General features: G+C 39.9%; 1 protein-coding gene across 3 annotated transcripts in view; it reads left to right on the top strand.

Moving 5' to 3' along the window:
- The window catches only part of si:cabz01090165.1 (uncharacterized protein LOC100333421 homolog), a 400716-nt gene that overhangs the window by 314535 nt on the left and 63616 nt on the right, over positions 1–22565 (top strand). The window lies entirely within an intron of this gene.

Below are 22565 nucleotides of genomic sequence, written 5' to 3'. Positions count from 1 at the left end.
AAAATGAATTTCATTTAGTAATAATAGGGAAAATAAGTAATAATAATAATTAAAATTCCATCAATGCTATTGTAGGAAAGATATTTCACTGACTGTTAGCTCACTTCCTGTTTATGCCCGAGGCCATGGAGGCACAAAGGAAGCAGCCTTGAAGCCATTTACCAGTGCGCCGCTGCACTTCGACCTCCTGTGAGACTGTGCCGCTGGTTGCAGTGGTTTCCTCAACATCCAGAGTGTCACCCTGGAAGACTCATTTTCTCTCGACAGCTGTCTCGGCCTTCCCTCCCGTGCAGACCTTGGCCGAGCGCTCTGGTTGTTCAGGCTGATTAGGGCTGGCAGTGTCAGCCTGGAAGGAACAACAAGCCCTCTGAGGCTCCGACCTCCAGCCTCTCTGCAAGGCAGGATGGGAAAATTGTGGCTATACCACCTCTCTGTGTCTCTCTGGCCACCTGTTATCCTCCGTCTTTCAAACTGTCATCTGAGCATCTCAGCCTTATTATTCCTTCCAGCAGGGTCTTTCTTTATTTGTATTTTTTTCTACACACACACATACACGAACAAAAATTGTTTTTGCTTTTTTTTAATACTTATTTTATTTAAAACTGTATTAAACATGTTAACACGTTTGATCTATTAGTATTGTTTTCTTTTTATACACCTTTCGCTGATTTTCGGTCATCATAAAATCAGTCTTCCTTTACAAACATTTGTGAAACAATGAGTATTTCTAAAGACGCTCACTGCTTGGTACTATAAAAGTTTGCAACCCTTGCAACAAATCTGTTTGTGTAGTTTCTTCCCTCCTAGATATCTGCTCATGCACACAGTGCATAAAAACTCCTCTGGCCTTAACATCAGCACAGATGCTGTACACCAGCAGCTTCATGGGATGGGCTTGAATGCCCGAGGAGCTCTTGTGGGTGTGCCAGTTTGTCCATATAGTAGACTCACTGTAGCACCAAAGTGCATTAATCCACCTCTGAAAGTAGTCCCAAACAAATGTGCTTTTTTTATATTTTGGTAAAAATTACTCTGTTCAACTGTTTTGGGGAATGAAACTGTGTATTTGTGAGTCTATAAAGTCAAATCAAATCAAATTTATTTATAACCACATTTTAAAACAACACATAATGAAAATAGTAAAGATTCATAGAAAATACAATGGAAGACTATTCATAATTGAAAGATAGAGAATACAAGTGCGTTTTCAAACGGGTTTTTAAAAATGTCAAGTGTTGGTGAAGACCTAATGTTAAGGGGCAGACTGTTCCAGAGCTTGGGGGCAGCAACTGCAAAAGCTCGGTCACGTCGGTTTTTCGGTCTGGTTCTGGGGATTTACTTTGAAGCTTTAAAGCTTTGAATGTTCAATAAAAGCCAGTGAACTAGGGGCTACGTATATATTTATGTATTTGTTCTTTCAAACAAATTGTAGTGTGCAAGAATGAGTTGAGCACTCCCTGCTTTTCACTGTTTTTTTCTGTATCCACTTGCTAACTAGTAGCTAAGTGAGTCTACAGAAGCTGTCAGGGCTGAACACAGGAGGTGAGGTTAGCGTTTGTAAAGTTGAGGTCATGTGACCACATTTTAGTTTATTTATATGCTTCAAAAATGGCATCGAATTGTGAAAATGATCTTGAAGGGGGTAAAAAAAATGAATGCTGCTGACTTGCTTGATGTACAAAAAACACTTATCCTTCCGATACTAAACCACGAGCTTCGCAAAGATGGACAATCAAACTCTCAGGGGATCAACCAGACAGCTGACTCTTTAACAAGAAAAAATAGAGAGGCATTGTTAGTCAGAATGTATATTTCTATGGAGGCTCGTGGATGCTTTGAACCTAAATACATGAATAATTATGAGTATAACTATTTTCAATCCACAGTTCAGTCTTTCCTCCATCTGTTTATCTCACAGTCTATCGCTCTCTGCGTCACAGTCTGCCCTCTCTCATCTTCATCTCTCTCTGTGTTGTGCTGAGTACAGGAAGTACTCCATCAGTGTTGAGGTGTCAGCTTTCTTGTTGCCTTTCTCATCTCTCTTTTTCATCTCTGTCTCAGCAAACTTTTCTTTTCCTCTATCCTCCTTCTCCCTTTTCCCCTCTTAGCCTCATCCACCCATATCGCTCCTCTCTCCACCCTGCTCCCCCTCTCTGCAATTTATCTAACCTCCACTGCTCCCTAGTCATCATCTTGATTCTCTCCAGTCACTCCATCACCGCCTCCTACATGTGCAGAAATCACCAGAGAGGCACATGCAAGTAAATACGAACATGTATGTGCACACTCGCATTTGCATAATTACTCCCCACGCACGCACTCTGAGCCTGAGAGTGTCAATTAGTGCTGCTGTTGATGAAGTGGTTTCCAATGTTCCAGGGAAGAAGAAATCATAGATGAAGGGGCAAATTTCATCTGCGTTGTGTTTCTTCCTAATGTGTCAGCGAGAGCTGTAAGGGAAATATCTGTAGTTTAGAACATGTGACAAGCTGAAACATTACAGTAAACAACCTGAAGGTTTGAAAGTGAATGAAGTGAATATGTGAGAGCCAGTGAATGTTATGCATGGATTATGATAATCAGCCTCGCGTTTGGTCTGCAGTGTTATTTAATGTGTTCCAGAGTTGCTAATTCTGACATGAAATTATGTTTGATAAACACGGTATTGACAAATTGCTTCCATGGCAATTTAGTGTTGGTTCAACAAATATCATGACATGCAACTGGAACATGATTTCCTGGAAAGTGTTGCCGGCGCTACCACCTGTAGCTTCAAAGCACAACAGGGTTCTCTGCCACGATAAAGTCTCCTAAGTGATCCAGGCTGCTCTCGTTCCCACGAGCCAAACACTGGGATTTTTCAAAGCTGTTGGCATCTCAGAGACACAAGATGTTCTTTGGTGTTGGTACCCTCATTATGCCAATAGTGACACATGTGCATTATGTGTGGAACCTTGTAAATGAACCGTAAACAGCAGACTTTAACCCTTTAACAAACCACAGCTTATTTAGGCGGTGAACAAGCATCTTTTCCTAAAGGCAACCAGCAAATAAAAAAGGCAACTTAAAAGCTGAGTGACAACCACTAAACTGTCTGTGCCAAAAACTGCAGTTGCTCTAATGTCCACCTAAGGACGATGCCAAAATTACTCCCCAGAATCAGTTCCTCTACATTCGCACAGTTTCAGACTTTTCCACCATTAAACACCATGTTTGCAGTCTGTAAAAGAAGGGTTGAGGCTCTTTGGACTGATCCCTCCGCTCATAACAAGCCTGCTTAGGGTTATTGTTTCTTATAACTGACCCTGCGTCCTGCATACTAGAATTGGGAGCCCCTGATAGCTTACCACCCAGCGCTCTCATTTTTATGAGTTAACTTCCAACGTTAATAAAACAACACAATGCTAATGCTAATGTTTCTGAATGAGGAGTCCAAAACCAATAAATGATGTCACAGCGGATACGCCAGTCTGTTAAACTGTCAGAGCACCTTACGTGGCTTTTTTATGTCGCTACTCCTCGGCATGTAAGCGCCTCAAGACCTGGCTCTGCTTCGACATGTCGTCAACAGAGTGCGAGCAGTCCATCACTACTAAGTACCAGTGCAGACTTTATCGCTGTTTGAAAGAAGACCGTTAGAGCACTGTTATCTCTTGTCATTCATAAACGTCGCTATCCATCAACACGCTGATGCTAAACAACACTGTGTGTTTATCTCTGCGACACCATCACAAAGTGACAGAACATTATCTGATGCCCTGGAACGAACGATCATGAGTGAGCATGCAGGTTAATTACCACATCTGAAGAACACTTCCAGTTAAAGGTTGTCTGCTCTCTCATAAACTGGAGCGTCATGTGACACGGTGCTGGAGAGAAAGTTTGGTTACATCACACTGATGTCAGCGTTGACATGACTACATGTGTTTTGCATATGTGGCAAAAATTGTGGGTTGCCGTTTCGTTCCTCCATTACTGTCAGAGGCTACTCTCCAACACAGTGAGACCTAATGTGTCATTTGTGTTAGCAGCTTGTTATGACTTTACAGCTTTATAATCCGGGGTTGGAAAAACACCCACCCATCCATGCTTTTTTTTGTTCCCTAAAAAATGTGGTTTGTTTTCTCAAAAACATTCTTTGGGTTGCAAAGTAAAGTAGTCTCCTGGTTGAGTGATGGTTCAAATTTGTTTCCTTGCTCTTCCCTCACTGCCATTTACCTCCTAACATGGAAATCAGTTTCTACTTAAAGAGCTTTGAAAGTCACAAATGTTTGCTAACTTTAAAATAAAAGCCCAAAAAGGAAGTCACTGATTATTTTAATGTGGAATATAGATTATTTTTTTATTGATCTGAATAGATTCTGAAAAGACTAATAGAGTCATAGTGTTAAAAGTCAAAGAAGGATGTGAATGGAGTTTTGCACAGAGCTGATTCATGTGTTATTATCTGGTATGATTCCCAGTTGAGGTCAGCTGACAAAAAGACCACTCAGATATAAGACTGCATTCAATCTTTTGTGCCCTTTACAGCCTGTATGAGATTGGATGTCTCAGAACGTATTGTGTAATCCTTCTTGAATCATTGAATCATAACATAAGTGAGATAGAATGAATCTAAATTTAGAGGTTCAGTTTTTTCCAGACGCCTGACACTCGATTCCAGATTTGGAAATAAAGCTGTTACAGCTTCATGTGTATTACCTTCATCAGAAGAGGAGGCGATCAGGAACAGGAGCAGGAGCATCCATCTTGGCAGATTTATTGTCATTTTAAATGTTCCATCAGGGCAAAAGTTGTATCTTTGGCATGGTTTACTGCCATGCTCCAGCTGCAAACAGTCATCTTCCAGTTTTCTGTCTGCGTTCTGTCAAAAAGGAGGAAAATATATATAACAATAAATATAACAAATCTTTGGGTGGATTGCTTTACTGCCTTTGTCTTATTTTCTTCTTTAATCCTATCCTCAATCATTGTACGCTGTTTAATAAATGTGACACTTAGCTTCAACATTCCTGTGCAGAACTGAAAGCAAATGGTACATAAGGTTATTTTTTTTTCTTTTTCTTGGTTTACTTCTCATACTTGAAGTCATAAATGAAGGTATTCATTTATTTCCTTTGGCTCAGTAGCACCGTAGCTTTATAGTTTGGTGGTTTCATCTGTTGGTGTGACAGCTACCAGATGGATTGTTTTTTGGTGAAGAAATTTCCCCGAGGACCTCGCAGTCAAAAGATCTGCTAGTTTAACATCACGGTCAGGTCAGCGCTGAGACAGATTACCTCTAAATCAATCTAGTGTATGCTAACATAACATGCCTTGCATGCATAATTTACCACTTACTTTACATTAAGTGATATTTATTAGCCACGCCATTAAACACGCCTCGGCACGCTGCAGGCATGTACACAGTGCGCTGTGCAAATGAACCATTTTTAACTTTGCTTATTATTTTTTTCAAATGAACATTTTCACTGAGTTTATCTCTGTCTGTGTCTATTTCTGCACATCTCCTGGCTGGAGCACCATGCATCTGCTGTTCTTGAATGCTGCTGCAGCACGGAGCTTCCCAGCAGCTCATATTAGTGCATGTCCACTGCCGTCAGCAGCCAATCTAAGAGAGTCTCATAAACAATTCAGCCGCAGCATGACAGTACAACAAGCACACCGTTACAGTCATCTACACAGACCTTCAGCTTTTCTTTTTGGTGTGCCTCACTTGTTTTCTTTGTCATCCTGTTTTTCTGTCTGTCATCTTCCTCCTCCCCCTCTTCCTCCTCCCGCTCCTCCTTTCTGCTGCTGCTGCTGTTTCTTATTGACATGATAATCCTCTTGTCACCGCAACCGGCCGCCTGTGTTTATAGAAACGGTTATAAGCCTGGTGTTTGTGCATGAGCAGACATGCTTATCTCCGTCAGGTGTAGGGATGCGTGTGGCTGTGTGTGCTTAAGGATGTGTTACGAGATTATTTATGTATTACTGTGTTTTCTTTCCGACGTTTCACTTGCAGTTGAATAAAACCCGTCTCTTTGCTCTTGAACACCTGTTCTGTTCACTTGCCTTGTCATGACTGTACCACACAGAGCCAGGTAATAGAAATGTGGTGAACAAAGCAGTCAAATCACTCGAGCCACTATTCGGCCATTTCTTCCAGCTGACACACACAATAGGTACACACGGTCACCAAGTGCAGTAATTACCACTGCTGTAGTCTTTATTTTCTTTCCTCAGATTTCATGTGAGTTTGTGGAAATTCTGAAGTGGCCACAATATCACCAAGATGTTTATTTACTGTAAATGGTGGAAATTAGACCTGTATCTGTTTAAATGGACTGAATGCACTTTTGTTCCTCAAATACAAAAGTCACAACAAATTTTACTAGCGTAGGTATGATTTGATAGCATAGCGTATTACCACTACTCTTTGCTATCAAATCATACCCTGTGTCATCCTCCTCATTGGCTTTAATTGGGGCGGTAAAGTTAAAACTTTGTGTCTTTTAGCAAATGAGACCATGAATTTGTCAGGAAGGTTTTTCATGGGGTCATAGATTGAGGGAGCCAAGGGGTCATTTTCCAGTAGACCTCTGTACCGCACGTCTTTTTTGTAACCTCTGAGTCGCCCCCTGCTGATCATTAGACAGAATGCAGATTTGAGGTACTTCTCCATTGGCTTTCTGTTTCAGACATGTCCATCTTTGATATACAGCCTGTGCTTATAAGCCATGCTGAAGTAACCTTGTTTAAGATGCTAAAGCCAAAATTCCTCCTGGTTGTCAGGCTGTGATCAGTAACAGGAGGTTTTGGATGAAAGCACAGAATAAATGCAGCCATTTGCTGTTTATATTGTCTTTCATGATGCAAAGTAAAAAGCTCCAAGCCTGCCAATCACTGCAGGCTAGTATCATTTTAAACTTTTTTATTGACTTTCACACTTTCTATAAAAGAAACTGACAATCCCTGGTGGGTGGGTTGATGGGTGGGGCTTATTTGCTTAAAGCTGTGACATCATCAGTGACAGTATAAACTGGTTTAAGAAGGAAAAAACAGTTTGAAACCAATTATTTTGAGCCTTAGCGTTGTATTGCAGTTACAGAGTTATATGAGAAAATAAATAAAAATACTTCAGTCTATTTTAATATTAAAATAGATGCAAAAATATTATTTTCCATAAGATAAAAATAAGCAGACAACGCTCCACAAACTGCAAAAAGAAAAGAATGCTCTGAATTTCAGTCATTAAAATGCAGTGATTAAAATCTCAACTTGATTTGTACAATTATCCTGTTGCAGAACTTTTATTCTGCACACATATTACACAATGCACACACAGTTTCCCAATTAACACGAGGCAGCAGAGAGTGGATCGGCTCTGCAGAGAGCTGATTGGTGTTTCAAATGTCGTCTCTGTTTCTGCTGTAACGTCTCTGTTCGTGGATTATGTAAAATTATTCAAAATCAACTCTAAAAACAATCACAAACACAGTGACACACACACACACACAATCACCTATAAGCAGCGGCAGCGCACAGATTAAACATGTAAAGTTATTTAAATACAGTCTTCACAAATCCTGCATGACAGAACTGAGAGTTTATACATGTCGACACACACACACACACACACACACACACACACACACACACACACACACACCGGTGACATTCAGGAATATAATTAAACAGGCTTGTCAAAAAAAATTGTTACGTAATTACTCTCCATCTCTTACACACACACACACACACACACTTTCAAACACACACACATCTCTCAGTCTCTCTGAGCACGTCATGTGACCTGCTTCTGCTCCAGAGTCACACTGAGACAGAGATGAGATGAAGTGATCTGACTGATGACTCTGATTACCTTCACCCAGCCATGATACACACACACACACACACACACACACACACACACACACACACGTAGACGCCCCGCTGCCAGCCCACTGTCTCCACAACCCCTCGAGTCACCTAAGCATCAACGTGAAATCTTTCAGATAAGCCTTTCAACTGAATTGTTAGTTTACAAGATGAACTGAGGGCAAACGAGTGATCCCTGTGGTTAGGAACAGGCTCAGGAGTGCCAAAGCGTGTGTGCGCTCCATTCTTTCCACCCCTGCTGTACTCCCGAGCCTCTGTTTGATTGGTTCGATGACTGGCAGCTGTAACGGGTACAGCAGTGTCTCAAAAGGTGAAGTGGGGATCGGTAATGGGATGAGGACGTGCCATAGGGGTCTTATAGCCTATTGAGAAGGAGATCCTATTTACAATACTGTGCCAGTGATACACCCTGTGATTTCTGTCCTCTTACATCGAAAACCACTGTTTAATCTTTCTTGTATGTATACTACAAGAAAAATTAAATATTTTCTGTAATTGTCAAATACAAAAACCTTTTATTGCCAATAAAAACAGTTGTTCTGTTGATCTATCGTTACCTGCACCTAGTCCTTCAAGGTGCTAAAAGTTCCAATATGTCAATATTCAATTCAATGAAACCGTCATCAGTCATTATTTTTTATTGTTCCAACAGTAAAATAGTATTCTAACTCTAAGCTTTAAAAGGATGTGAGGACGTAGGTGGGTTTGCAGGGACACAGACACACCTGACTTTCAAAGAAGGCTCCTAATTGGTTAAAGTAAGGATAAAAAGATCATGAACAATGAACACACATTAGAAAGCTCGATTTTCCAGACTATGAGGGAGCCAAATTAATCCCCATTCAAACGTAGCAACACCGGTGCACATTTTAAAATCACTTACACGGCTTTGAGAGGTTGCTAAACTTTAAAATGCTCGATCATAATCAGAGCTTGGACGATCAGCTGTGACTGTTTTTGCTCTGTGTTGAGAGATGTCTCAATAAAGTAAAGTCAACTTTAAACTGCATGCAGAAGACTTTGACATGTTGTGGACACTGAACTTAGGGTAGACGAGCAGTTTAGTGCAAGCACGGTGCTGAGCTGCTCTGGTGTACAGCCACACAGTAACAAGTTTATAACAGGTTTAAGTTTTGTGTTGTTTCTTTGTGGCTCATCATTTAGTTTGCAATGTTGTTGGTGACGTCAGAGTTACAGGTCAAAACGCTAAGAACTTATTGCATCAGGACACATGCTCCTGAGTTGGCACATCACAGGGATGTTCAGGTTGATTGAGGATCTGTGCCAATAATTTAGATTGTTTTAATAGTAATGCATTAAAACAATGTTATACTATTATTAGAATAATGTTACATTTTAACCTGCCTGCTTATTAGTTTCATGTCAGGTTGGTATCTGTGAATAAGTCCATGCATGTGGCTTCACCCTCTTTCAAATGATTGTCTCTGTGGGGAGTGTTTTCAATCATCCATTATGGGTTGACTGTGGCTCAGGAGGTAGCAGGTCATCTACTAATTGGAAGTTTGGTGGTACACTCTCTAGAGCTCACTGGGCAAGATACCAAACCCCAAGTTGCTCCTGATAAGTTCACTGGAGTGTGCATGTTAGCTAGAAAGCACTCAGACACAGAAGGAGGAGCTTGTGTGGATGGGTGAATGAGATATGTTGCGTAAAACGCTTTGAGTGCTCAAGTAGAGCAAAGAAAGCACTATATAAGAACCAGTCTATTTACCATCATCATCACAAAACAAGTGAAGTCTGTCATGGTCCGGAGTCTGCGACTCCGTGTTTATGTTTTAGTTATTATTATTCTGTGGTTTTGTTTATTCTGGGTTTCTTGTACGCTCCTTTTTCACGTTTCATCTTCCTATGTTCTGTGTTCCCCAGTCTGTGTTAAGTTTGTGTGTTGTGTCATTACGTGTATGTGTTTCCTGTTTTATTGTGAAGGTCTGCGTCTTATGTGAGTGTTTTCAGTTTGCTTCCCTGGTCTCGTCACGTTAATCACTCCCAGCTGTGTCCCCCACCTGTGTGTAATCTCCCTGTGTTTCTCTGAGTGTATTTTAGTCGTGTCTTCTGTTGTAGTAGTTGCTGGTTCGTCTGTGTTGTTCCCCTCCATTTTCCTGTGCATTCTCCCCGCATCTCTGTTTCATGTCTCAAGGTTTCAGGTTTGTTTTTGCTTAGGTTTTTCCCAGTTTAGGTTACTCTTAGGTTTTGGTTTTCGTCCACTTCGCTCCTGTTTGTTTCACCTTTTGTTAATAAAGCTCGCTTGCAACTACGCAGTCTGCATCTTGGGTCCGTCAATAATTCACACACGGCTTGCCCCGGCAACCCGTGACAAAGTCAGAAGGAAAGTCTTCCTGTTTGGTTTGAGATTAATTGGTGCGTTATGCAGCCGTGGTTTATCAGATGTTATCTCTTCTCAGCTTGTTGTTTCACTGAATGTTTTTTTTGTTTTGTTTGTTTTTTGGTTTTTTTTGGGGGGGGGGGGGTGAGAGAGTCTTCTGTGTGGGCAGGGCACAGTGGAGTATGGAGGAGAGGCAGGTGAGCCACTTTACACTTAAAAAGCAGACTGGATGACTTAGAACGAGACCGCGTGGGCCTAAATCATTCAGCATAGCCTACGTTCTTTGTCAACATGCTGGAACAGGCAAACAATTAGCCCCATGTTTCTTTTTCTCTATGCAGAGTGGAGTGTGTAACTTAACTCAATTTGCGCTGTACCAATCTGCAGTGTGCTAATTTATAAAACCAAAATATAGGCAGGTAGTTTCAATAATGATCAGCATCTAGCAAGGGCATCATCAAATTAGCAATTAAAAACAAGTAGACCCACTGAAGGAGCAAATAATCTACTAAACATTAAGCACAGGTTTGAGGCATATGTGAAAAATCAGATCAGTGAGGCAGCTGAAGGAGAACTGACATGTTGCTATGAAGGTAAAATCACCAGCTGCACATTATTGGAGTGCAGGACTCATTCTTTCTTTACTAATAAACTGCTGCCTCTAATCTTTGTGACACAAATGACCTGTGCGATGTATAGATAATGAAGTTGCAGCAGCATGTGCATAAATGTGCAGATTCCTCTGTTTCGCTGTGTTTTAGTTTTTTTCTTCTTTTTGCAGCCTGTGTTGAGCTGCAGGTATTTATTGAAGCCAGTGTGACATATTTTAAGACTGAGACATTTCAGGTCTGTTTGTTCCATTAATAGCTGTGTTTTCACAGATATTTCAGTTTGATTGCAACAGATCCGATATTTCAGAGAAGAATAAATAAATAATTTACACCCAAGTTCATTTTTGTTAAGAAAAGCCAGATGGAGAGTATTTCACTGTGGACCAATCTTTATGTTGAAATGTGACTAAAATCTGAAACACTGCAAACCTGTGGCTCACTGTGAAAGCTCCCTTAGCTGGAAAACTTTTAAGTACATATGCATGAACAGCACTTTAAATTAAACTGACGCTGCATTTAGTGAATATCAAAAAAAGGATCTACACTGTTAGTAAATCTGTCCCAAAGAAATTATTTTAGATAAGAATAGATTTGTTTAAATAATTCATGCATGTTAAAAGCTAAAAAAAAAAGGCCTAAAAGCTTTTTTTCCCCCCATCTAGTCATACAGCCATTGTTATCTTCAGGTTTTTACATCTGTTTGAGTATGAACACGTTCAGCCCAAAACGACACCATGCCCGATGCCGCTGCTACTCTTTCCTCCGCACTGATGAACTTCCCAACACCATCATTCATATTAATGCCACCGCAGCCAGTATCAGCCGCTGTCCAGCAGCTCAGCCTCAGCGATGAAGCGATGAACGAGGGCTCATCAGCAGCGTGGAATTTTCCTCAAAGGCTCCAAAGATCAAAGTCGAGCTAAAATCTGGTTCGCCTTTCATAAAAATTCAATTTAATACGTCTTTGATCATGCACATTGCACTTCTCTAAATCAATGAGTTTTGGATTGTGTTAAGAAAGCTCATTGTGTTTGCTCCCTTTTGATCACAGGATTGCAGGCAATCAGTGATTTGGTGTGCGTGCCTTGTTTTGAGCAGCAAAAAAAAGAAAATGTGGTAGAAGTAAAGTGTTTTGGCCAACCTGTTAAAAAAGTCTCCTCATAGCTGCACTGATCAGATTTGTTTTATTCCCATTACTCCCAAACCCGTGAGTGGGCAGGCAGTAGCATCTGACGGACATTATTAAGGTGACTAAAATGACCAATTTTCAGAGTTTCACTGGTGTCTGGAGATAAAATCAAAGGCAGATTCAAAGGCATTCGAAGCCACTAGGAAATATGGAATATGATGATTATCCGACACATATTTCTCCTCATAACCAGAAGACGCAACTTTTTAGGGTTGTAATAAGTTTGGTTCAATTAAGTTTTGTCAAGAAAACATTTTTTTACAAAAATATAGGCCCATAGTCCCAACGTTTCCTAGTGATAGCTGATAGCAATGATGTTGGTAAAGATAAAAGTTATTATCAAAGCACCTTCCGCTTCCTATCAGGACAGCACTCTCCCACTTGTTTTTCCTTCCACTCCGGTCTTTAAGCCTGACGTCATTAGCCGTTTCCAGGTCCAAAACTCAGGTCCCAAAGTCAAACGAACACTGTGGCATCACTAAGAGCTACAAACTGTCTAAATTCTTTCATCTTTAATAAAATTATCAGCGTTGCTGCTTTACCAGGTGTAACAATTAAGTTTAACATCCAGGCATCCATGAAAACAGAATTTATTACATTTAACGGAGTTAGAAGTTAGCAGGAAGTTAGCGGAAGTTAGCTCGCTAGTTTCCATCTAAGCATGATATAGCATGTTCTGACTGAGAGATTTCTGAAAAAATTCAAACGTACAGCTCTGCTATCACTTCCAACATAAATGAAGACAGAAAACTAAACAGCAGTGACGTTTGTAGGGTTACTGAAGTTAGGCTAGCTGGTATATGATGATACATGGTGGCTAGCTACACAGCTATGTTAGCATAATATAAACACAGTGAAGCTGTGCTGGACTTTTTTCCACTCAGTAAAAGTTAACACAGGGTTCCTGATAGCATGGCAGGATGCTGTAAATGGACCAAGCTTCAGACAGGAGAACAACTGAGATAATCCATCCACAATACGAGGTTAGTCATTAATATACTGCTGCATGGGCTGGGCTGTAGTTACATCGGAAGGTTTTAAACACCGAGCTTTAAAATGTGCTGCCGAAACCAAGAGAGGCCAACAGTGATCACTGGCTTTTTTAGGGGCTTGTTGAGATTAAATAGAACAAGATACAAAGTATTAAAACATGTTAACCAGCTTTATAAACACAGAGTAGTTTGGACCTAGAAGCAGAGTTCATACATCATCACTTAAAGACTGGACTGAGCAAAAGGAATATACTCACTTATAATGAATCTTTTTAAGCTTTAGATGATCCAATCATCACGACGCATGACATGTAAGAGAGGATATTCAAAAGAAAAATGTAACTGGACAAAGCTGTACTATTTAGGTTATGTTAATTCAAGAGAAACTCGTGTCAGAAAACAATGCTAGAAAACAGTCCATCTTAAAGTCTCAGCAGCACTGAGAATATGTTTATTTATTTTCTACAGCCTACGATGAGAGATGGAGACGAGTGGCGATGGAGCTGATTTTATGAACTACCCGTGTAGTCTAACATACATGTAAATTCGCTGCCTTAAAAATCACCACTATGACTCTGTGCTGATTGTGTGCTTCTATGTTAAAGAACACTACAAAGCTTAGATGTCGCAAGGAGAGTGTTTGTTGTGGCTCTCATTACAGGTATCCACACATTAACTTAAAATTGGGGGAAAATGCAACAGTACAGTAGTGGTGACTTGGATATGTCTCTGAGTGTATTCCTCCTTCAGTCTTGTATTTCTTTAGTGGCTCATACTTCTGTCGGGCTTCATGTCTCTAACTTTTGTACTTGTCTTTTGTTTACTTCCTGTTTTACTTTCAGAGTCAGTATTTTTTTATATATTCAGTGTCAGTTTTACTTCTTTCTTTTTTTCTCTTGATTCTGGGATTGTTCTTACTTGTGTTTATTACATCTACCTTAACTCTGTTTGTTTTGTGTGACACTGGGTTAAAAACAATAAGCATATGAATATAATAGAAAAATCCATCCATCCATCCCCACAAGCTGTGGGGGTAGTCTGAGCAGCGAGGCCTTTCTTTCCCCAGCCACCCCCCTGCCCAACATTTCCAGGGGGAAACTAAGGTACCAAAGCTGGCCAAGAGATGTAATCACTCCAGTGTGTCCTGGGTCTGCCCCAGGGCGTCCTCTCTGGGTCTTTTCCCAGTGTGACATGTCCAAAACACCTCATCTAGGAGGTGCCCCGGAGGCATCCTGGTCAGATGCCCAAACTGCCTGACTCCTTTTGTTGTGGAGGACGAGCGGCTTTACTCTGAGTGACCATGACCTGTCTCTAAAGCTGGGCGTAGCTAACCTTTGGAGGAAGCGGCTGCTCTGATCCATCATCTCATTCTTTCAGTCACTACCCAGAGCTTGTGGCCATAAGTGAGGGCAGGAATTCAGATCAACCAGTCAACATTGTTTTCAGGCTCAGCTCTCTCTTCACATCCCTGCTGATGCTGCACCAATACATCTGTGAGTGCTCCGCTTCACTCTCCCCCAACTCGTAAAAAATGTATCCATTTATTTATTTTTTCTGATGGTGAAACAAGCAGTGAATTGTTTTATGTAGGTGCCAACTTTGGATTGAAAGACTTTCAGACAGATGGAAAGTGTAGTATTCCTCCCCAGCAGCGAGGAAAGAAGTAATCTTGGTCAATATCTAATGATGGCGTGTAATCTCAGTAGGCCTGAAGACCCCTCTGGTGACATTACCACAGCATTTGCATTTCCCAGGCTCTCCTGAGAACAGCTCGTCTCCTGAACAAACAGGAATACGATTATCACTACCAGGCAGCGATGGCAGCCCAGTCAAAGTGAGATAAAGTGAGAGGTGGTGATCATTCAACGATACCGATGAGAGAGCAATGAAATTTGAGTCGAAGCAACAACAAAAAAAAGTGTTTTTGTCTTTTTCTTATTTTTTCACACGTAGTTTGAGGTTTGATTTTAGTCTCTCTGATCAGAACCAGAAATAAAGTTAACAAAATGATATTAGAAACCCTAGTGTGCATGCTAGAGTTGGCAGTCTTCTTCGTTATTCACCAGAAACAAAGATTAATAAACTGTACTGCATCCATGATGCATGCTCTCACTTAAGCTATATTCATTCTTTGGAACATCCACATTGCTGCTCACCGTGTCCTCCAGCATTGCTTTATTTCTATATTAATTAATTAAACATCTCCTCTGTTGCTTTCATAAAATATATAGATGTCTATGCCGTGTATAAGAATTCAGCCTGAAATGATCAGCGTATGATTTATTTTGCCCATTTCTGTCTCCTAACCTTTCTAAATATACTGTATACTCAGATACTCGAAAAGCTTGAAACTCTATAAAAGATGCATGAATATGTGTTGCTTTTAGTTCTTTTTATATTCAGTATGTGCCACACACAGTGGAGTGATTTATCTGATTAGAGGTGACTGGTGGGATGGTGGGATTTGCATGGTAATGGTGTTTTTATGTAATCACTCGTGGCCCTGGCATCAAATAAAATATTCCGTAAATAAAACAATAATAAACAGAGCCAGCAGTGGAGACTGGGAATGCGCGAGATAAAGAGGATGTGCATTTGAATATGGAAGCTGCTCTCTGAATGATATTGATTACAGCTCCCGGTTAAAGTACGACTCTGTCAGCTTTACCCAATGTGGCTTGTAATGAGCATAACGGTGATGACTGTAGAAATGAAATGACATTTAAATATAAATGACACTTTCCATGATGCTCGGCCTACCAGTGTGTCATGTGTATGCAAAATCCATTAACATGTCATCGGTATAAATGACAGTGATTGATGTTAATTGAAATTGAAATTTGTCTGCCTGTTTTCGTGTCTCGTACACACACACACACACACACACACACACACATATATATATATATATATATATATATATATATATATATATATATATATATATATATATATATATATATATATATATATATATATATATATATATATATATATATATATACACATACACAAATGAGCAGCATTAGGGCTTCTTGTAAGCTGTAAACTTGTAGTAACTTCTTACTGTCATTACTTTTAAAAGCACTGTGATTAAAGGAAAATGCACTTCTATATTTGGCTGCAACAGCATTATTGTCACAGCCTGTTTTGACCACAAAACTATAATACTATAATAAAATGTTGAATTTAAGACTGCAGTCTGGAACTGTGTAGAATAACTGCAGTTTGCTGGGTGCTGTCTAATTACTTGAAAACAAGCATTTTGCTCAATTCTATCACTAGTTCTTTCAGTCTGTCGCTGAGCGATGGGTCTCCTTTCAGAGCTGCTCCGAGTTTAACAATAGCTTCCATTGAAAGTGGGCACACATACTTACTCGGCAGCCCATAAGTGAAAGCATCTGAATCAATAAAGCAGACATGCTTAACAACTTTATCACTTTTTTTTAACCTTTTTCTTTCATCTGCTAATACTACAACCACCTGACACTGATGACACATCTGTGCACAGCAGAGTAAAACATTCAGGCGTCAGATGATATTTGAATTATGCACCTTTTTTAAAACTCATTAAAACTAGCTTCTGTGAGAGTGTTTTCTCTTATGCTTTTCTATTGTTTTTAATATCCAGTTCTCACAGTTTTGTTGCATTTATTGTTTGCAGTCGTTTTTTTGCACAGTTGCATTTTCAGAGTCTTTATTATACGAGCAAAACTCATTAATCAACGTTGCTATAAAATGCGTATTGCAGTTCTTTAAATAGTGGTGTTTTTTTGGCACGTTTTAAAAGAAATGCTGCTTAAATGAAGGTGGTTGTCCTGCACTTACTATTCAACAGCTAAGCTGAGAAGCATACAAGCCAGTCATGGTGTTGCACTCACCCACAGTTCCATCTTTTGGTGAGCATAGCTACTCGTTTTCATAGTGAAGAAGTAGCAACTATTAGCATTTAGCAGTTTCGTGCTCTGGTGCAGGACGCCAGAGATGTTGACTGTGTTGGCACTACAGACTGATCCATTAATGCGACTGTGCAAAGGTGAAAAAGAGAGTATTTAAAGCCTGTTTTGGGAAAAAGTCAGCAGTTTTCAGTAGATTCAATTAGCACATGTGCAGTTTTTGTGTCCCAGTGACCTTTAAAGTTGAAGTTATGGCTTTCTTGCCTTTCATTTAGAAGGAAACTTCAAAAATAACTTCCTAAATAAATGCCCAGAGCTATTACTAAGATGGCTAAGGAGTGGTGACCCTTGTGTCTAGAAGGCCGTTATTCAATTAATGAATTTTTGTGTTCAATGACCTATTTCCTATTTTATGATTCCTTAAACTAATTAAACTAACAGTTTTTTTTATTTCTTTAAGTTGTGTTTTATCTTATCAGTTTAAGCTCCTAATTGGCCTCTTATAAATGATAGTGAATCGTGCACATCATTGTGCCATGTGCACGATCATGTGCCATAAATTCAATATTCTGTGCACTTGCTGCTATGATTTAATTTTTCCATCTGCACAGGAACATGGTGTTGGTATGGATGGTAAACATTCTCTATTAATATGTTTAAATCCAACCCAGACATCAACATCAGTTGGCCTGTGCATGCCAGTTACTATTGATTTTAATTCCATTTCAGATGCATCGATTCAAAGATCATCAGCAGTGAGTTGGTTGTGTCAGAGCAGCAGTGGCAGACATGCAGATAAATAGATGGAGATGATGTGACAGAACTCTTAAGCTCAGCTTCTCTCTCCTGCTGGGAGACATGCTGTGATCACTCTGTAAAATCATGTCTCATTTAAGGAGTGTTGCATTAAAAATGTGAAACCTTATTCTCTTACAAGTGGGACACGCTGGGATCAGATTACTTTTTTTACTCAAAAAGTTTTTTAAAAAAAAGTAGCACGACATTACCGACATGGTGTAACTTGAAGCATCCGTGAATCTTTCTGTGAGCTTCAGAGAAGTGATTTTAAATCAGCTCAGTTTCATTTTTATAGTACTAAAACACAACAACCGCCACTTCGAGGAACTCTTAGCTTTGTTATTCATAAAGAATATTTATGATAAATTTCTTTGCTTGTACAGTTGCAAAACATATTTTCGACTAAACCAGTAGCACACAAACAAACTTTTCATATCTTTATTGATCAAACTGCATAATCATTCTGAGCTGAAGAGGAACAATTATTCACTGATTTATGATGTGTTTTGGACCAAAATGAGAGACTTGCATAATAAAAAATACAATCTGTTTACCCAAATTGTTGCCATGATATATTATACCAACAACACAGTCATGCATGTACAGCCTGTTATCATTAGCTGAATAGCTTTTTCTTCTGAATCAAATCAAACTTTAAGTCTATCCCACCGTCATGAAACACAACGTTGGTTTGGACTTCTTGCACTAATGAGACATCTCATTGGCTAAGGCCTTTCTGTGTGGAGTTTGCATGTTATCTCTGGGTACAGTTTCCTCTGGGTACTTCAGCTTCCTCCCACAGTCCAAAGACTTGCAAGTTAGTGAGGCTGCTGATTATAAATTGGCCTTGGATGTGAGACAGATAACGTGCTTAAAGTGTACAGAATCCACTGGTTAAAATGTGACTTGTAGTCTAAAGCACCTTGTAAAGTGCTTCCGTACATATAAATGTGGGAATGTTACATTAAAAATAATCTTTATTTATCTTATACTGAGCTACAGTGCAGCCCTAGCTTATCATCTGTCTGAAATAAGCCATTTTAGCTTCAACCCTGTTAAATGTCCCAATTCTTTGATCTTTGGGCTGAAGGAAGAACAACACTCGGTGTATAAATGCTCAATCAACAATCTCTTTATTCCATACAATTCCCATTATTCCATACAACACTTTGAGCATTAAAAAACGTCCAGACGGGAGATGTGGACAGGAGGGTGTCCGCCAGATCTCGAAGTGTCTGACCGTTTCTCACATTCTTATAGCTTCAGCCCCCCTCCACAGTCATAAAACCTAAACATCCACATTCTTTCTCTCTCAGTGAGCCTAAGTTATGACCTTGGCTTCCTGTGCAGTATGTTCTGTTCTTTCTAATCAGACAAATAAGGCCATGATTCTCTGAAAACAGTATTTCTTGTAAATCAGCAGTATAATGCATCATAAAACAATGTAATTCATTCACAATAAATCAGCAGTCTAATGTAATACAAATCAGTCTAATAAATCTAATAGTTGTCACCTTCTTCTAAGTCAGGAGTTAAATACAACCTAAAACTACATAATGATTTCACAATCTTTAATTAGGGGTACTACGCGGCATAAGATAGTATAATAATCTCACAACCCCCTTTCTCCAAGCCATTTTTTTCTGATTGGCTGACCCTTCCAACATGAAGGGTGCATGAGTCCTCTGCACTGCATCGCAGCAGAGCTGTGAACATATGGTGATCACATAAGATCCTCCAACCTCATGGAAATTAATAAAATGTAGAAAATAAGCAGAATGTAAGCAAAGTGTCATTTTATTCCTTAAATGTATTCAAGCCACCGCAGCATTTGATGCTTGAGTTATAGGAAGCAGCCTATGAGTGTAAGGTAGAGGCAGCAGTCGGGCTTACTGAAACAGAGAACAGAATTCTGAATATTTACAGTCTGATGAATGTAAAATATCCCCTCATGCTTCAGTTGTCATATGTCGCTCTACCTTGTGTGTTTTATTCTGTTTCTTGCAGCATTCGTCTTCATTCTGTTCCTGCAGTATACACATCGCTTTAGCACAGTGGCCTGACTTTGCCTCAGCCCTGAGTCTGCATGTTTGTGTGTGTGCACTTGCAGGCGTGTGTGTTCTCATGTTTCTGAAGCTGTAGCTAAACATCTCCACCAGCTGGTCGGAAAAAGGAACTTCTGCTCTTGTCCTCTCATCGAGCTCCCACCCACTCAATGCTTTTCCTCTATTTCTTTCTTCAGCCTATTCATCCACACCTATTCTCTGTGACTTCTCTGTGTGATTTCTACTCACTCTTGTGATTCTTTAGGCACTTTTTTACCATGAATGACAAAATGTATGTGACACACAGTCAGTGTTAAAAAGCTTTCCTTTGTTCATTGACAATATTAATGCAAACAATACTCTAGAGACATCAACACCTTACATTTAAACCTTACAATATGAAGCACCTGTGGTGTTGTGATTTGGTGCTATATGAATAAAACTGAACTGAAAAAGAAATGAAAAGTATTTTAGGAAAGAAAAGTACTTGGTCAACTTTAGGAACAGCTGATGGTTTGCATGCTGACAACCATAAACCGCATGCTTGAGCACATCTTAGAGTGACCCAAAGAGAAGCTTATCCCACTACCATATTTTACTATAATTATTAGGATTTTTCACCACTTTACAAAGCTGTGACATTTGCAGAGGTGGTCTTGGAGCAAAAAGAATAATGGCATTCTAGGAATATTAGGTTGCTCTGACATTCAAAATTTGGTTGGATGGACTGGCAAAAAGACATTTTTATAGATATTTGCACTTCCCTGAGATTTCATCCCACTGATTTTGTCGAGTTTTCCAGTGAAAATTTATTAATAAATTGGTTTACACATTCATGGTCCTGAGTTCGACTCCACCTTCAGGTCTTTCCGTGAGGAGTTTGCATGTTCTCCCCGTGTTTGCGTGGGTTCTCTCCGGGTACTCTGGCTTCTTCCCACAATCCAAAGACATGCAGTTAGTGGGGTTTGCTGGTACTTCTAAATTGCCAAGGTGTGAATGGTTGTCTGTGTTAGCCCTGCTACAGACTGGCGACCTGTCCATGGTGTACCCTGCCTCTTGTCCTGTGATAGCTGGGATAAACTCCAGCCACTTGTACCTTCTTCAGGTTCAAACATTTTACTGCAGTTTGAAACTTTTGGCTCATCATGATGATTTTCATCACCATAATAATTTTTTTAATTAGCAAGTATCCTTATTAGGAGCATGTTAGAATGCCAGAGTTATTATGCAGCTCAAAGCTGCAGCACTACAGGTTGTTTTAAAAATGGTGGACGTATTCGGCATCTCAAATTCGCTGAGATCATGCCTAGCAGTGGGGTGTTTTTGTATCAGGTGGTAAACGTGTTGTTTAACGCTGTTAAATTTGGTCATTTAACATGGGAGACGCATGAGGCAGCCTCATGTGGCCAAACCAAGAATTGCAGTTTTTTCTGACTAGGCTTCATTTTTCAGTCCCGGTGTTTGCAACTCGATAGCCTCACACTAACACGCTACAAACCAAGATGCCAAGATGTGATTGGTAAGAATTTCAAGAACATATTTGACACCTTATCCCAAGGTCCAAACAAAACAAATTAGAGGCAAGTATGAAGTACCGCTGCTCTCAATAGTGCCTCCTGCTTCTTTGAAGGTCACTGTAACTCAGGCCTGGCCGGCAAACCATGAAGTTCAATCAACATGCAAATGATCATTTTAATGTTAAATTGCATATTTCTTTATCATCTGAGGACATGTTGCTCAACATGTGCCTTTTATTTTGCAAGCAGCAGATCCCAAACATGTAACATACTATTTTTAAATATGAGGAAGAGAATGACGCAAAGGCGATGAATAGAAGGGGAGATGACAGGAGGATGACAGTGTGAAAAATTAGTGGTAAGGATAGATGGATGAAGAAGGAGTTGATCAAAGAGAGTTGAGAGAGATGCACAGAGGGGAAAGGGATGGACATGTAAGTCATGTGGAGAGATAGATGAGTAAATGCTCTTCCAGGGATGAAAATGGAGAGACAGAAGGATGGATAGAGGCAGTGATGCAGATGGAGGAAGAGAATGATGATAGGATGGGAGGAAAGAGGAATGAAGGGATGTCTGCAGTGTCAGAAGTGAGAGGTGACAGGAAACAGCTGAAAAGGGTTTGAGAGAGGGATGATGGGATGATGCAGGCAGAAAGATAAGTAGAGGGATGGGAAAAAAGAGGCAATGCAATTGAAATGAGAAGCACTTTCAGTCGAGAAGCAAGTGATGAAAAGAGGAGAGAGAGCGACGGAGATTGAGAAGTGCTTGTAGTCTGAAAAAGAACTGTTTTGCATTTTTCTCACGCTAAGCTGGCCTGACTAAACAAATTAAATCTGTTCTCAGAGCACCAGTGCTCTTCTGAGACCCAACATCTTACGGCACCTAAAAAACCTGCAAAAGTACGAAACAGTGTATATTAACGAGGTGTAAACAAATTGAAACAGTAGGGATAATTGGTCACCTCTGCCTCACACCAACAGTGTTCTATGTTTAATGTGTCCAGCACATATACAGCGCTGTGCATTTCCCCCTTCCTGATTTATTTTTTTGTATTTCTGTCATACTTACATATTTTAGATCACCCAAATAATTCTAAAGTTAGACAAAGATGACCCGAGTAAATACAAAATGCAGTTAGCTTTTACTTGAATGATTCGTCGCAGTGGAGGAATTTTGATTGACTCTTAGTTGCAGACTTGTTTTAATTCATCCACATTGGAGGGTTTTCAGTCATGAACGGCCAGTTTAAAGCCTAAAGTAAAAAAAAAAATCAATCGGATTTAAGTCCAAAC

The sequence above is a fragment of the Pelmatolapia mariae genome, linkage group LG14, assembly GCF_036321145.2.
Source record: "Pelmatolapia mariae isolate MD_Pm_ZW linkage group LG14, Pm_UMD_F_2, whole genome shotgun sequence".
Lineage (NCBI taxonomy): Eukaryota > Metazoa > Chordata > Actinopteri > Cichliformes > Cichlidae > Pelmatolapia > Pelmatolapia mariae.
The sequence above is the reverse complement of the archived record's forward strand: the minus strand, read 5'-3'. Positions and strand labels throughout refer to the sequence as shown.